Consider the following 15,423-nt stretch of genomic DNA (forward strand, 5'->3'; position numbering starts at 1 on the left):
CTTCTTCCTTCAGTACCATCGGTTCCTGATCGTATGCCACCTCTTGAAATGTGTATACACACGTATATACAATACATACATATATATATTCCATATATATATGTATGTATGTGTGTGTGTGTGTATATATATATATATATAAAATGGATAGAATTGTGCCCCTCAAATTATGTGTTGGAATCTTAGTCATCTAGTGTTGCTATAGCAGAAAAACCACAAATGGATGGCTTTAACAAAGAGAAGTTTATTTTCTCATAGCCCGGTAGGCTAGAAGTCCAAATTCAGGGCATCAGCTCCAGGGGAAGACTTTTTCTCTCTCCTGACTGTGGAAGAAGGTCCTTGTCATCAGTCTTTCCTTGGCCTGGGAACATCTCAGCGCAGGAACCTCAGGTCCAAAGGATGCGCTCTGCTCCTGGTGCTGCTTTGTTCTGGCAGGAGGTCCCCAACACTCTGCTTACTTCCCTTTCCCTTTATCTCTTAAGAGATAAAATGTGGTGCAGACCACACCCCAGGGAAATTTCCTTTACATTGGATCAGGGATGTGACCTGATAAAGGTGTTACTATCCCACCCTAATCCTCTTTAATGTAAAATTACAATCACACAATGGAGGACAACCACAGAATACTGAGAATCATGGCCTAAGATAATACACATATTTTGGGGGAGACAGAATTCAATCCATGACAGAATCCTAACCCTTATACCTCTGGATGTAGGAGCCCTGGTGGTGCAGTGGTTAAGTGCTCAGCTGCTAACTGAAAAGTACGTGGTTCAAACCCACCAGCCACTCCCCAGGAGAAAGATGTGGCAGTCTGCTCCCATAAAGATTACAGCCTTGGAAACGCTATGGGGCAGTTCTACTCTACCCTATAGGGTCACAAGGAGTCAGAATTGACTCCAGGTTATACCTGGGGATGTAATCCCATTTGAGAATAGGGTTTTCTTTACTATGTTAATTAGGCCATGCCAGTGAAGGGTGGGTCCTAAACCTAATCACTTCTGAGTCATCAAAAGAGCAGATGAGACACAGAAACAGACAAGGGAGACTACAGATATTATCCGATGATGAGGAGGCAGATGAATCTTCAAGCCCAGGAACTCCAAGGATAACTGACTACTGGAAGCTGAAATAGACCAAGGACATTCCCCTAGAGCCACACTCTGAATGTGGACTTTTAGCCTCCTGAACTGTGACATCATAAATTTCTGTTCTCTAAAGTTGCCCACTTGTGGTATTTCTGATATAGGAATACTAGGAAAGACATATATCTTTATTTGTTTTGGGAAGCTCTTTGCAGCAGAAAAAGTTTCCTTGAATTTTATCATCATTTGCAAATCTTATAAATGCTACACCCTGACACATACTGGTGAAGTCTGTTCACACATCCATTTCAGCATCATGTGAGATGTTATCCACACCCTGAACTACTGTACTCTTTAGGAGGGGAACCTTTTCAGTTCCTCATACTGCATCTTGTCCTAGCATTTGACACACTGGAACTTCCCTGGGACGATCAGGTTCTCACCAACTGCATGACCTTTCCTTTCTGGGCAATAAGTTTTGCAATGACATAACTTGCTTCCTAAGCCTGAATGTGACTTTTTAGCAAAAGCTTTATGCTGTTTGTTTGAGATTTCAATAGCCATTTAATATAATCAGCCCTTCCCTTGGCAAATGGCTGTGGTCTGTAGTTGAATGTCTTTTCGGCGGCCTAGGGCCATTGCTGCACTTGCGAGTTGTTTGCTGCATGGGTCACCAGCGCATGTAACACCCATTGAGGAGGGATTTTGTTGTAAAGAACAGCTTCTCTTGTTTCCCTTGCTTGACTCCAGTTGCTGGCAAGTTGACCCCGACTCATGGTGATCCCACGTGTGTTAGAATAGCGCTGTGCCCCATAGGGTTTTCAGTGGCTGATTTTTTGGAAATAGATTGCCAGCCCTTTCTTCCAAGGTGCCTCTGTGTGGATTCCTATCTGCAACCTTCCGGTCAGCAGCTTTAACCAACCCCCTTGTCACTGAGTTGATTCCTACTGGCTAGGCTATAGTCCCCAGTCATTCATTCAAACATTGATCTAGGTGCTGTTGTGAAGGTATTTTACAGATGTCACTAAAGTCTATAATCAGTTTATTTTAACTGGAGATTATCCTAGATACTCTGGGTGGGCCGGATTGAATCTGTTGAAAAGCCTTCAGAGCAGAACTGAAGCTATCCTAAGGAAGAAGAAATTGGAAGTATAGACTGTACTTGCAGTTTCGGCTGAGAGTTGCAGCCTGCCCTGCAGATCTCAGACTTGCCTAGGCAGCCCCACAATTGCATAAGCCAATTCCCTGCCATTAATCTCTTAATATATATACCCTACTTGTTCTCTTTGGTAGAACCCTGACTGATACAGGGGCTGAAGGACCCTTAATAAGATTGTGAACAGGGCTTTCTGTCAGTGTCCTTCACGGCAAATGCTAGCACAGTGCAGAACATGGAATTAAAAAAAAAATTTTTTTTTTCTCCAATCACAATCTGTAGAACCCTGGCATAGAAACTCTGTTTAAAGGCTTAGTTCTGAACCACTCACTTGGATCTCCCTCTGCAATCGGATCCAATACTCTTGCTGATATCACTCATCCTCTTATCTTCAGTTCCTTACCTGAGTGGTGCTTTGTAGACTGTCTTGAATAAGCAACCCCCCAAGTTCTACTTGGTCCAGGGGCCCTCCTACCCCATTGCCCTGCTCCCCCTACCCTTGTAAGTCAATTGCCAGGAAGCTCTCCATGGGCCCAAGTAGAAAGTAAATATTTCCTCATGTGGAAAATACGGATGATACTTTTCCTACCCAACTTCATAGGACCGTCATGAGAATCTAACAAGGTAAAGGATTACTTTGAAAACGTAAAGTCATAAAGATAGATCATCATTATCGTTGTAATTATCTAATTACTGTACTAAATCCACCAATTATTCTCCTCCTACCAACACCCCTAAAAGAATTTGCCTTCATCCACAAACCAAGAGTTAAGCCACTACATTTGCACCAAGTGGTATAGAAAAGATAAAAAAGATGAGTGCAAATTCTGGGTTCCTTCTAGAACTAGCTATAGTTCTGCACTCAGTATTCCTAAAGAAGTTACTGCTTTACATCATCTGTATCAGTTAGAATTATTGGGTTGTAAATTTCAGAAAACCCAACCACACTGGCTTAAGAAAAAAAATTATTGGCCCATAAACTCATAGTTCCCAGGCATCTGTCACTGTTGGCAGTTACATCATCCTAGAAGTCATAGCCAATGCTACAGAAGAAGAAAAAAAAGAGAAAGGAAAAGGGACGAAATTAAACTGTCATCATTTACTTAGAAAAACCAACAGAATAAACAAACTGTTAGGGCTTATAAGCAACATTGCCAGATACAAGATTAGCTGTGCTAGCAATAAACCATTAGAGAAAAATACAGCATTTCATCAACTTCAAGGCACACTTTTTTTCACATTTTAATGTTTCTGAAATTGATGTACATCATCGAATTGATGGCATCTTAGATTTGAATTAAATACAGAATCAAAAATAAAACACATTTCTTGAATACTTTAAAATCTCTAGGAAATAATTTAACAGAGAATACACAAGGCCTTTATACAGAAAACTTTAAAACTCTAATAATGGATATCAAAGATGATTTAATAAGTGGAGTGATTTTTTATGTCCCTAATGGGATGATTTAATATTATAAAGTTGTCAGTTCTCCTCAATTAAATCTATAAATTCAGCGCAATTCTAATCAAAACCCCATTTGGATATTTTTAGTGCAACTCAGTAAACTCACTCTAAAAATTAAAGGGAAAAGGGAGGAATAAAGCTATGCTAGTATTTTTTAGTAGTTAAAACACCCATGGAAGCAGCAGTCAAGAAATCAAAAGACGCGTTGCACTGGGGAAATCTGCTGCAAAATACCTCTTTTTTTTTTTAATTGTACTTTAGATGAAGGTTTACAGAATAAACTAGCTTCTTATTAAAAAGTTAGTACACATATTGCTTTATGACGTTGGTTAACAACACTACGACATGTCAACACACTTCCTTCTTGACCTTGGGTTTCCTATTACCAGCTTCCCTGTTCCGTCCTGCCTTCTAGTCTTTGACCCTGGGTTGTTGTACCCCTTTAGTCTCATTTTGTTTTATGGGCCTGTCTAATCTTTGGATGAAGGGTGAACCTCAGGGGTGACTTCATTACTGAGCTAAAAGGGTGTCTGGGGGGGCATACTCTCAGAGTTTCTCCAGTCTCTGTCAGGCCAGTAAGTCTAGGCTTTTTTTGTGAGTTAGGATTTTGTTCTACATTTTTCCCCAGCTCTGTCCTGGACCTTCTATTGTGATCCCTGTCAGAGCAGTCTGTGGTAGTAGCCAGGTTCCCTCTAGTTATAGTGGACTCAGCGTGGTGGAGGCCATGGTAGTTGTGGTCCATTAGTCCTTTAGACTAATCTTTCCCTTGCATCTTTAGGTTTCTTCATTCTCCCTTGCTCCCAAAGGGGTGAGATCAGTGAAGTGTCTTAGATAGCTGCTCACAAAAGACCTCTTCAAAGTGTTAAAAAGCAAAGATGTCACCTTGAAGACTAAGGTGTACCTAACACAACCCATGGTGTTTTCAATCACCTCACATGCATGTGAAGGAAACCCTGGTGACGTAGTGGTGAAGACCTATGGCTGCAAACCAAAAGTTTGGCAGTTCGAATCCACCACGTGCTCCTTGGAAACTCTATGGGAAAGTTCTAATCTGTCTCATAGGGTCTCTGTGAGTCAGAATGGAAACCCTGGAGGCATAATGGTTAAGTGTTACGGCTGCTAACCATAAGGCCAACAGTTCAAATCTACCAGGCACTCCTTGAAAACTCTGTGGGGGTAGTTCTATTCTGTCCTATAGGGTCGCTATGAGTCGGAATCGACTGGATGGCAATAGGTTTAGGTATGAGTCGGAATTGAGTCGATGGCAACAGGTTTTTTTTTTTTTTTTTTAATATTCATGTGAAAACTGGGCAATGAATAAGGAAGACTGAAGAAAAACTCATGCCTTTAAATTATGGCAAAGGCAAAGAATACTGAATATACCATGGACTTCCAAAAGAATGAACAAATCTGTCTTGAATGAAATACAACCAGAATGTTCCTTAGAAGCAAGGATGGCGAGACTGTATCTCACATACTTTGGACATGTTATCAGGAGTGACCAGTCCCTGGAGAAGGACATCAGGCTTGGTAAAGTAGAGGGTCAGCAAAAAAGAGGAAGACCTCCAATGAGATGGATTGACACACACACAAAAAAATCTATTGCTGTCAAGTCGATTCCGACTCATAGCGACCCTATAGGACAGAGTAGAACTGTCCCATATGGTTTCTAAGGAGCGCCTGGTGGATTCAAACTGCCGATCTTTTGGATAGCAGGTGTAGCTCTTAACTACCATGCCACCAGGGTTTCTGGATTGACACAGTGGCTGCAACAATGGGCTAAAGCATAACAATGATTGTAAGGATGGTACAGGACCGGGCAAGTGTTTCATTCTGTTGTACATAGGGTTGCTGGAGTCAGAACCGACTTGATGGCACTTAGCAGCAACAGCAATAGTTAACATGGCCTTTAAAAAGAAAGAAAAAGGACTTGCCCTAATAAATATTTGGTCATACTATAAAATCACAATGATAAAAACAATTTGGTATTAGTGCGAGAACAGACAAAAGGCTCATGGAACAGAACAGAGCACTTCAAAACAATTCCATGTGTGTTAGAACTCAATATATGATAAAAAAAAAAAAAGACTCGGCAAATCAATGAGAGAAGAACGGATAGTTAGATGGTGTTGGGAAACCTGGCTCATAATATGGAGAAAAACAACACTGAATCCCTACCTAACGCTGAACACAAAGTTGCATTCTACATGCATCAAAGACCATAATATGAGACATAAAACTATACAGTTAATAAGAGGAAATATAGGAGAATATTATTGTGACATGAGGCAGTGTTTCTCAACCTTTTTTTTTTTGATGTTGTTATTAGTATCACTAAGGGCTTTTTTTGTTTGTTTTTTCAGATATTCTTTCCCTAATTATGCCCTCGTGAAATTTTAATACCACAGATATACCGCATAGCTGTTTTTGTACTCTGTGTGTATGTGTGCTTGTGTGTGTGTAGGGAGCTCTGGTTGTGCAAACAGTTAAGTTCTCGACTGCTAACCAAAAGGCTGGCGGTTTGAACCTGCCCTGTGGCTCCACAGAAGACCTGGCAGTCTGCTTCTGTAAAGACCACAGCCTAGGAAACCCTGTGTGCAGTTCTACTCCATCACTTGGGGTCGCTGTGAGTCAGAATCAATTCAGTGACACCAAACAACAGGAAGAACTGCTGGCACAATGGTTAAGTGCTCGGCTGCTAACCAAAAGGTAAGTGGTTTGAACCCACCAGAGGCTCCACGGGAGAACCCATCAGAGGCTCCCATAAAGATTACAGCTAGGAAACCCTATAGGGCAGTTCTACTTTGTCATATAGGGTTGCTATGAGTCGAAATTGACTCAACAGCACAAAACAATGTCACACACACACACACACACATATGCACACACTATATTTATATATGTGTACATATCTGTGTTTTTTAAATACCTTCTGTCATGGGTTGAATTGTGTCCCCTAAGAATCTGTGTATCAATTTGGCTGGGCCATGATTCCCAGTGTTGTGTGATTGTCCACAATTTTTTAATCTGGTGTGGTTTTCCTGTGTGTTGAGGGTCCTGTCTCTATGATGTTAGTGCAGTGGGAAAGGCGGCAGTTATGTTTGTGAGGCAGGACTCAGTCTACAAGATTGGATTGTGTCTTGAGCCAGTCTCTTTTGGGATATAAAGGAGAGAAGCGAGCAGAGAGACGGGGGACCTCATACCACCAAGCGAGCAGCACCAGGAGTAGAACATGTCCTTTGGACCCGAGATTCCTGTGCAGAGAAGCTCCTAGTCCAGGGAAAGATTGATGACAAGAACCTTCCTCCAGAGCCGACAGAGAAAGCCTTCCCCTAGTGCTGGGGTCCAGAATTTGGACTTGCAGCCTACTAGGCTGTCAGACCATAAACTTCTCTTTGTTAAAGCCATCCTCTCGTGGTATTTGTTATAGCAGCACTAGATAACTAAGGCACCCACTAAGAACCAATTTTTTACCTCCTTGAGGGTGGTACTGCCCCCCTGAGAATGCACGCAGAGGGATTACAAGGAGCTTTAAAAAAAAAAAAAGAAGAAGTTCAAAAGCATAAACCATAGGCAAGACTGAGAAATTTGATTTATCGTATTCATTTTGTATTGCTGCCATAACACCCACAAGCTTAGGGACTTAAAACACCACCCGTTTGTTACTCTCAGTTCTGTAGGTCAGACGTCCAGCGGGCTCAGCTGGGTTTCCATTCTCACAGGACTAAAATCAAGGTGTCAGCGGGCCTGGGCTCTTGGCTGCAGGCTCTGGGGGAGAATCTGCTTCCAGGCTCACGTAGGTTGTCAGCAGAATTCAGTTCCATGCAGCTGCAGAGCTGAGGTCTCTGTTTCTTGCTGGCTCTCAGCTGGGGCTCCTTCTTAGCTTTGTAAGGCCACGTCCACTCCTTGGTTCCAGGCTTCCTTCCTCTATCTTCCAAACCAGCAACAGCAGGGGCAGGTCAGTCCTTCTCACCTTTCCAGTCTCTCGATCACCTCTTCTCCTTCATTTTTCCTGTTGCTTCTGTCTGACTCCAGCCAGAGAAATTTCTGTGTTGTTAAGGATGCAAGTGATTAGATTCCACCCACCTGGGTAATCTAAGATAATGTCCCTAATTTAAGGGCTGTATCCATAATTCTGGAAACCCTGGCGGCGTAGTGGTTAAGTGCTACGGCTGCTAACCAAAGAGCCGGCAGTTCGAATCCACCAGGCCCTCCTTGGAAACTCTGTGGGGCAGCTCTACTCCGTCCTATAGGGTTGCTATGAGTCGGAATCGACTCGACGGCACTGGGCTTGTTTTTTTTTTTTTTTTTTTTGTATCCATAATTCCACCACCTGTCCGTCAGTTTGTTGTAGTGTGGTATCTTGTGTGTTGCTGTGATGCTGGAAGCTTTGCCACCAGTATTTCAAATACCAGCAGGGTCACCCATGGTGGACAGGTTTCAGCGAAGCTTCCAGACTAAGGCAGACTAGGAGGAAAGGCCTGGAGATCTACTTCCAAAAATTAGCCTATGAAAAAAAAACTTCATGGATCACAAGAAAACATTGTCAGGCTCCTTTGCTTTGGACGTGTCATCAGGAGGTATCAGTCACTAGAGAAGGACATCATGTTTGCTGAAGTAGAAGGGCTCGGTGAGATAGATTGGCATGTCAGCCCCAGCAATGAACTCAAACATGCTGGCGACTGTGAGGATGATGCAGGATGGGGCATTGTTTCGTTCTGTCGTGTATAAGGTCACCATAGGTCAGAGTCGACTTGATGGCAGCTAGTAACAACAATCCACAATACCATCTACAAAACCCCTCACTGCAGTACCTAGAATAGTGCTTGACTGAGTACCAGAGGGTGAGACTCTTGGGGGAACATCTTTAGAATTCTGCGTGCCACTATTACATCAAAATTAAAACAACTTAAAATAACAGAAATTTATTCTTTCACAGTTCTGGAGGCTAGAAGTCTGAAATCAAGGTACCAGCAGGGCCGTGCTCCCTAGGGAAGAATCCTTCTTCGCCTCTTCCTAGCTTCTGGTGCTTACCAGCAGTCCTTGGTGGTCTTTGGCTTGTGGTAGCATAGCTCCAAGCTTTCCCTCCGTCTTCACCCAGGCTTCTTCTCTGCATCTGTGTCTGTTTCCAAATCTGTCTCCTTAAAAAGGCAGCAGTCACTGGATTTAGGGTCCACCCTAATCTGTATCTACAAAGACCCTTTTTCCAAATAAGATCACATTCACAGGTACTGGGATTAGGACTTCAACATATCTTTTTGGAGACACAACTCAACTCGCAATACATAGTAAACACATTAGAATGATTGTGGGAAGAGGTCGGGAAGGGAGTAAGCTACAGGAGTCAGTGGAAATAGATAGGAGATTTTGCCTAAAGTCCCATGATGTAAGGACTGTGTTTAACTCAGCCTTCTCCACCAATGTCCACTTTTTTAAAAAAGGTGATAGACAGATCTGGCTTCAAGCGTAGCTCCATCCAGGCCTCAGGCAATGTCAGCAGGCTCCCTCCCTCTGCTCTGTATACTCTGACATTTGCTCTACCCTCAGGTTGGCTTGGATAGAAAAGAAACTTGATTAATTACAAATTTCAAGACCAAGTATGTATTCCACTCGATTGAAAGTTCACCTTTACTAGGCAACCCCAGGCTTGTAGTTGAAAATATGGCATTTTTAGTGGCCTTTCCTGCCTTAGTACTTTCAGGCCCATGAACCCATTTGAATGTGGTTCACTAGGGTCTCTGACACGTCATCTGTGAAAAGCTCATCACTGCTCTCAAGAACAGTATAAACGCAAACCAGCAGATCATCTGTGAACGTGGTTATCTTTTGATTCAGTGCTTGAGATAAGCTTGTTTACCTACTTTTCTGAAAAGTAGGGAGAGAGGAAAGACGAAAGTTCATTCCGTAAGGATTCTAGCTTAGTCGGAACGAAAGCTTTAATTAAGGCTTGGCTCCACTGGTTTTTTGTTTTTAATCAGTAGTGGTGTTGGGGAGAATTGCCTCTCCAGGTGAGGGAGCTCCAGCAAGGTCGCACTCCTGGCCCCCTTCAGGCCTCTTCCTCATGTCTCTCTAAAAACCTGTTGCCATTGAGTCGATTCTAACTCTTAGCAACCCTATAGGACAGCGTAGAACTGCCCCGTAGGGTTTCCAAGGAACGCCTGATGGATTCGAACTGCTGACCTTTTGGTTAGCAGCTGGGCTCTTAACTGCTGAACCACCAGGGCCCCTCACTCCTCTCTACTGGAGTGACTTATCTCATTGGTGAGTTGGAAGAGGGCCTGGGCATTCCTGCCCCCGCCCCCTTCTTCTTTCATCCTCCAGCCTGCTGCTCTGGGTTGAACTGTGTCCCCCAGAAAGTTATGTTGAGTCTTAACCCCCAGTACCTGGGAATGTAACTTTGTTTGGAAATAGGGTCTTTGAAGATGTCCTTAGTTAAGTTGACATGAGGTCGTACTGAAGTAGGGTGGGCCCTAATCCAATATGACTTGTATCCTTATAAAAGAGGGGAAGAGACACAGAGGAAAAACGACTACTATGTGAAGACAGAGGCAGAAATTGAAGTGATGCTTCTACAAGCCAAGGAACGTCTACATTGTTGGCAACACCAGAAGCTAGGAAGGATCTTCCCCTGGAGCCTTCAGAGGGAGCATGGCCCTGCTGACACCTTAGTTGTGGACTTCTAGCCTCCACAACTAAGAGACAATACATCCCTGTTGTTTTAAGCCATCCAGTTCATGGTACAATGTGACAGCAGCCCTTGGAGATGAAGACGCCTGCCTGGAGCATCACTGGCCTTTGAGGTCTAGCCCTACACTCGCCCAGGCCTGGGCAGGTGAGTCGGCCTAACACAGAGGGAGGTGGGCAGGTATGGATTAGGAAGCCATTTGGTCTCCAACATCACTGTATCATTAATACAGGTCAGAGGGGAATTCTGACTAACTCCTGCCTTCCGCAGCCAGTAAAACACCTTATGCTCTGGTGGGAAGTGAAGTGAAGAGCAGGAGTTTACTCTGAGGCCCTTTTGAGGCCCTGAGGTCCTCTGGGTTCCTCCCCAGCCATCCACATTCTCCAGCTTCCTCGGGTGACTCTTTTCTGTTCTATTATGCAGCTATCAACCCCAGCGTGTGAGTAGAATTCCTAACTGAAATCCCTACCCTGCAATGGAGAGGCGTATCCAAGGAGACTGACAGGTAAATGTGAACGTTATAATCAAGATCTTGAGGTTGCATTCTTAATGCCTTTTTCCTCTGAAAGGGTTTCTGTGCTTTCCTCTCGGCAGACTTGTTAGGGATGTAATTGAAGCTTGGGTTGCACCTGAATGAGAATGTCACCCTGTGGGATTTCAGAACTCAGTGGGAAATAATCCCCCTACCCTGGAAACCTGACTCCCACTCCCTGACCAGGATTTAGACAGAGAAGGGGTGGGACATTGATTCTGCAGCAGAGTGATCTCTGGAATCTTTCCAGATAGCTTATAGCAGAGTGATCTCTGGAATCTTCCTTTCCAGGTAGCTTCAGCTCACAAAGGCTGTGTCAATACCTACGGCCAGCGCAGCCATCCTCACTGAAGTGGTCATTCTTGGATTTTTTTTACTTTTCAATTGGTTGTTATGATAACATCATGCAAACACACCCTAGGCCTTCCAAGGTGCTTCATAAGCTTTGAAGTGATCTACGGGCGAAAGGTTCATGAATCCCTTAAATAGGAAATTGTTTCCTCCCTTTAAATCCTGGTGGCTTATTTATTGACCCAGCTATTCCATAAGTCTTGTTTTGGTTACCTATGGCTGCATAACCAATCACCCCAAACTTAGTGGCTTAAATTAGTTCATGCTATGGTTTGAATCGTGTCCCCCCAAAATACATGCTGGAATCCTAACTCCTACACCTGTGAACGTAATCCCATTTGGGAATAGGGTTTTCTTTGTTCTGTTAATAGAGCCATATCAGTGTAGGGTATGTCATAAACCTACTCGCTTTGAGTTATAAAAAGAGCAGATTAGACACAGAAACAAGCAGAAATGGGGGAAGATACACACCACATGAAGATTGCCGAGGAACCAAGGAACAGAAAGAAGCTGAAGAGACAAGGGCCTTCCCTCAGAGCCAACAGAGAGAAAAACTTTCTTAGAGCTGGTGCCCTGAATTTAAACTTCCAGCCTCCTAACTGTGAGAAAATAAATTTCCCTTCTTTAAAGCCATCCACTTGTATGGAACTTGTGTTACAGCAGCACTAAAACCCGAACCGTTGCCAATGAGTCGATTCCAACTCATAGTGACCCTATAAGACAGAGTAGAACTGCCCTATAGAGTTTCCAAGGAGTGCCTGGTGGATTTGAACCATCAACCTTTTGGTTAGCAACCGTAGAGGAAACTAAGGCAGGCTACAAATCTGCTGTTTGAGCAGGGCTCAGCTGGGCAGCTGGTCACTGCTCCTCTGGGGGTCAGCTGGGCAGCTCAACTGGAATGGGAGGACCCACTTCTAAGATGGTGCACTCATACAGCTGTCAGGTTGGTACCGGCTGTCAGTTCCTCCATGTGAACATCTCCACAGTGCAGCCTGGGCTTCCTCATAGCATGGTGGCTGGGTTTCAAGAGCAAATATCCTAAGAGATAGAAGTGGAATCTGCAACTTTCTTATGACCTAGGCCCAAAGACTGGCAGAGCTTCACTTTTACCATATTCTATTGGTCAAGCAATCACAGAGCCAAGATTGAAGAAGGGGACATAGATCCCATCTCTCAACAGGAGGAGTAACTGTAAGTACCTACCATGTGATAGGCACTGGGAAAACAGAACCAATAGCCAACATTTATTAAGGACTTGCTACATGCTAGCATACAGGTACTATCTCATTTTTTTATGCCTTTATTTGAGCATGACAGTGCTCTTTTTTTTTAAATAATTTTTATTGAGCTTTAAGTGAACGTTTACAAATCAAGTCAGTCTGTCACATATAAGCTTATATACACCTTACTCCGTATTCCCACTTACTCTCCCCCTAAGGAGTCAGCCCTTCCAGTCTCTCCTCTCGTGACAATTTTGCCAGTTTCTAACCCTCTCTTCCCTCGTGTCTCCCCTCCAGACAGGAGATGCCAACATAGTCTCAAGTGTCCACCTGATACAAGTAGCTCACTCTTCATCCGTACTGTCTCATTTAAACTTAAAAACAAAAACAAAATTTATGACATTGTGTAGAATAATGTCCCCCCGCAAAAGATGCCCACATTGTAATCCCCAGAACCTGTGAATATGGTATGTTACATGGGGAATTAAGGTTGCAGATGGAATTAAATTTTCTAATTAGCTGACCTTAAAATAGGAAGATTATCCTGGATTATCTAGATAGGCCCAATATAACCACAGGGTCCTGAAAAGTGGAAGAGGGGGCAGAAGAGTTAGAATCAGAGGAGATGTGACAGCAGAAGGAAGGTCAGAGCGATGTGATGTGAGAAGGACTTGGTTTGCCACTTCTGGCTTTGGAGATAGAAAAAGGGGCCATGAATCAAGGAATATGGGCAGGAATACAGAAGCTGGGTGAGGCAAGGGAACTGATTCTCCCCTAGAGGCTCCAGAAGAAATGCAATCCTACCCACATCTTGATTCTGCCCAATGAGACCTTTGTCAGACTTCTAACCTGCAGAACTGTAAGATTAAAAAAAAAAAAGTGTTGTTTTAAGCCACTAAATTCATGGCAACTTGTTACAGTAGCAATAGGCAACTAACACATGTGGGTACCATCATTATCCTCTTTTTACAGATAAGGAAGCCAAGGCGTAGAGAGGTTAAACAACTTGCCCAGAGTCACACTAGGAAATGACAGAGCCAGGATTAATACCTCTGTCTGTCTGATTCCAGCACCCATGCTCTAAGCTACTATAGTCCCTGAACTTCATAATCTAGTGGGAGAGACAGGTATATACATTAAAACAAAACAAACAACAACAGAAACACAAGGCAGTGAGAGGGTGCCATGTCAGGGCCTAAGGTTAGCGGGGGCAGAAATAAAAGAATGAACTACACTCCATCAGGAGGTTGGGGAAGCTTCACATAGAAGGTAAGGCAGGACTCTTTCCGTGACAATGGACCTAACCTCCTCAAACCAGTAAAAGTAAAAGAACGCTCAAGTGTGTGTAAAGTCTAGGAGATGAGACACAGTTGGAGTCAGGTGTTCGAAAAATGTTGTCAAGAACTTTCTTCATTTCTTGACCGGTTTTGCTCTCAGGCAGGTAAACACTCCCCTTGAGATGGCAAAGGCCTGCATCCTACCAGCATCCTCATAAGAACCCAAAGCTTTTCTAACTGCTACCAAAAAAGACCCAAGATAAGGGCTCATCCGACCAAATTGGGCCAAGTGCCCATAACTGAAGAGCTGATTGGCAAGGTTCAACCCTTGGAATCTCAATCTAATCCATGTGTTCCAGGAGTGGGGGACAGATGATTCTCCAAAGGAAAATGAAGGTGCAATTGTCAGAAGAAAGTGTGGAATGACTGCCAGGCAGGTAGAAACAGGTGTCATCACCTGACCTGCCATTTGAGGGCCGAATTTAACATATGAGGGTCATACATGTAACACTTGCTCATTATGTGTGGCACCTGAATTTTGCTTGGGTAGAAGGTGCAGAGCCCAGGGATACATCACTATCAGTCTAAGCCCTCACAATCATGGTATTCCCACTGCTCTTCACCAGATACTATCTTTCCCATCTTTCTTTGCTGTTAGAGGTAGCCATGTGACCAAGTTCTGGCCAATGAGATAAAAGAAGTCTGCTCATGGGCTTCTGGGAAAATTTTTGTTTCTGACAAAATGTCATGAAATGAATGTTCCCTGTCACCATTCTTTCTTGCCTTGAACATGGTTGCATGATGACAAGACGCTTAGAGCTCCAGCAGCCATCTTGCAACCATGAAGCAACAAATCTAAGACAAAAAGCCACATGCTTAGGATGATGGGGAGAAATGGCAAATCATCACTAAACTACTGTACCGGCCTGGAACTGCCTACCATCAGACATCTTGTTACAAGAGATAATTGTACAAGAGATAATAATTCGTTGCTAGAGCCATTGTTAGGTATCCTGCAACTTGCAGCCAGACACATCCTGATGCTTTGTTATAAAAGTGAAAGATTATTACACCCTTAGTCTGTTTTTCTTTAAGGATCACAAGAGACTTTCTAGAAGCCCTCACGAAAACCATTATCTCAGATGCTCCCTCTGCCAGAATTTCAGCAGTTGCCCATTAATATAACTTCCGGAGGCAGGCAGGGCACCCACAGGTGGTATTGCTAATCTACAAAGCTGTTTTGACAGCATAGTATACTATGTTATTAGCTACATAACATAGGCAAGTTAATTTCTGTTGCCTCTGAAATACACGAAGGAAAGTATAATTCAGTTCTTTCTGGGTATTAAAGAGAAAATCCTAAGGGATTTTTTTTTCAAGCTTTCTGCAGGGTTTTTTTTTTTTTTTTTGAATCATGGAAAGCAAAGTTTTTTTTTTTATTCAAGATGACCAAGTCATGAAGGCCCAGCAATATACTAGCAGGACATTCTTGAAGCAATTGTACAATTGTCTTTTGCTGAATTGAAATGAATAAAGTTCTACCTATTCAAAAATGATTATACATGACCCATCTATCCGATAATATGTATGTAAAAAAAACTTACGCACTTTAGGGGGTATTGTGAGTTGATTGTGTCCCCGCAAAAGAT

At 43.2% G+C, this 15,423-nt stretch overlaps 1 long non-coding RNA gene across 2 annotated transcripts; it reads left to right on the forward strand.

Annotated features, from left to right (window-relative positions):
* Window positions 1-191: 191 nt before the first annotated feature.
* On the forward strand, window positions 192-15,158 carry LOC135231174 (uncharacterized). Of its 2 annotated transcripts, none has more exons than XR_010321713.1 (3): window positions 192-6,418; window positions 10,212-10,541; window positions 10,818-15,158. It is a non-coding gene; the product is annotated as an uncharacterized LOC135231174 (long non-coding RNA). The 2 variants fall into 2 exon arrangements; XR_010321714.1 differs by having other exon boundaries at window positions 10,433-10,541.
* The last annotated feature ends 265 nt before the right edge of the window (window positions 15,159-15,423 follow it).

Source organism: Loxodonta africana, chromosome 4, assembly GCF_030014295.1.
Source record: "Loxodonta africana isolate mLoxAfr1 chromosome 4, mLoxAfr1.hap2, whole genome shotgun sequence".
Taxonomy (NCBI): Eukaryota; Metazoa; Chordata; class Mammalia; order Proboscidea; family Elephantidae; genus Loxodonta; species Loxodonta africana.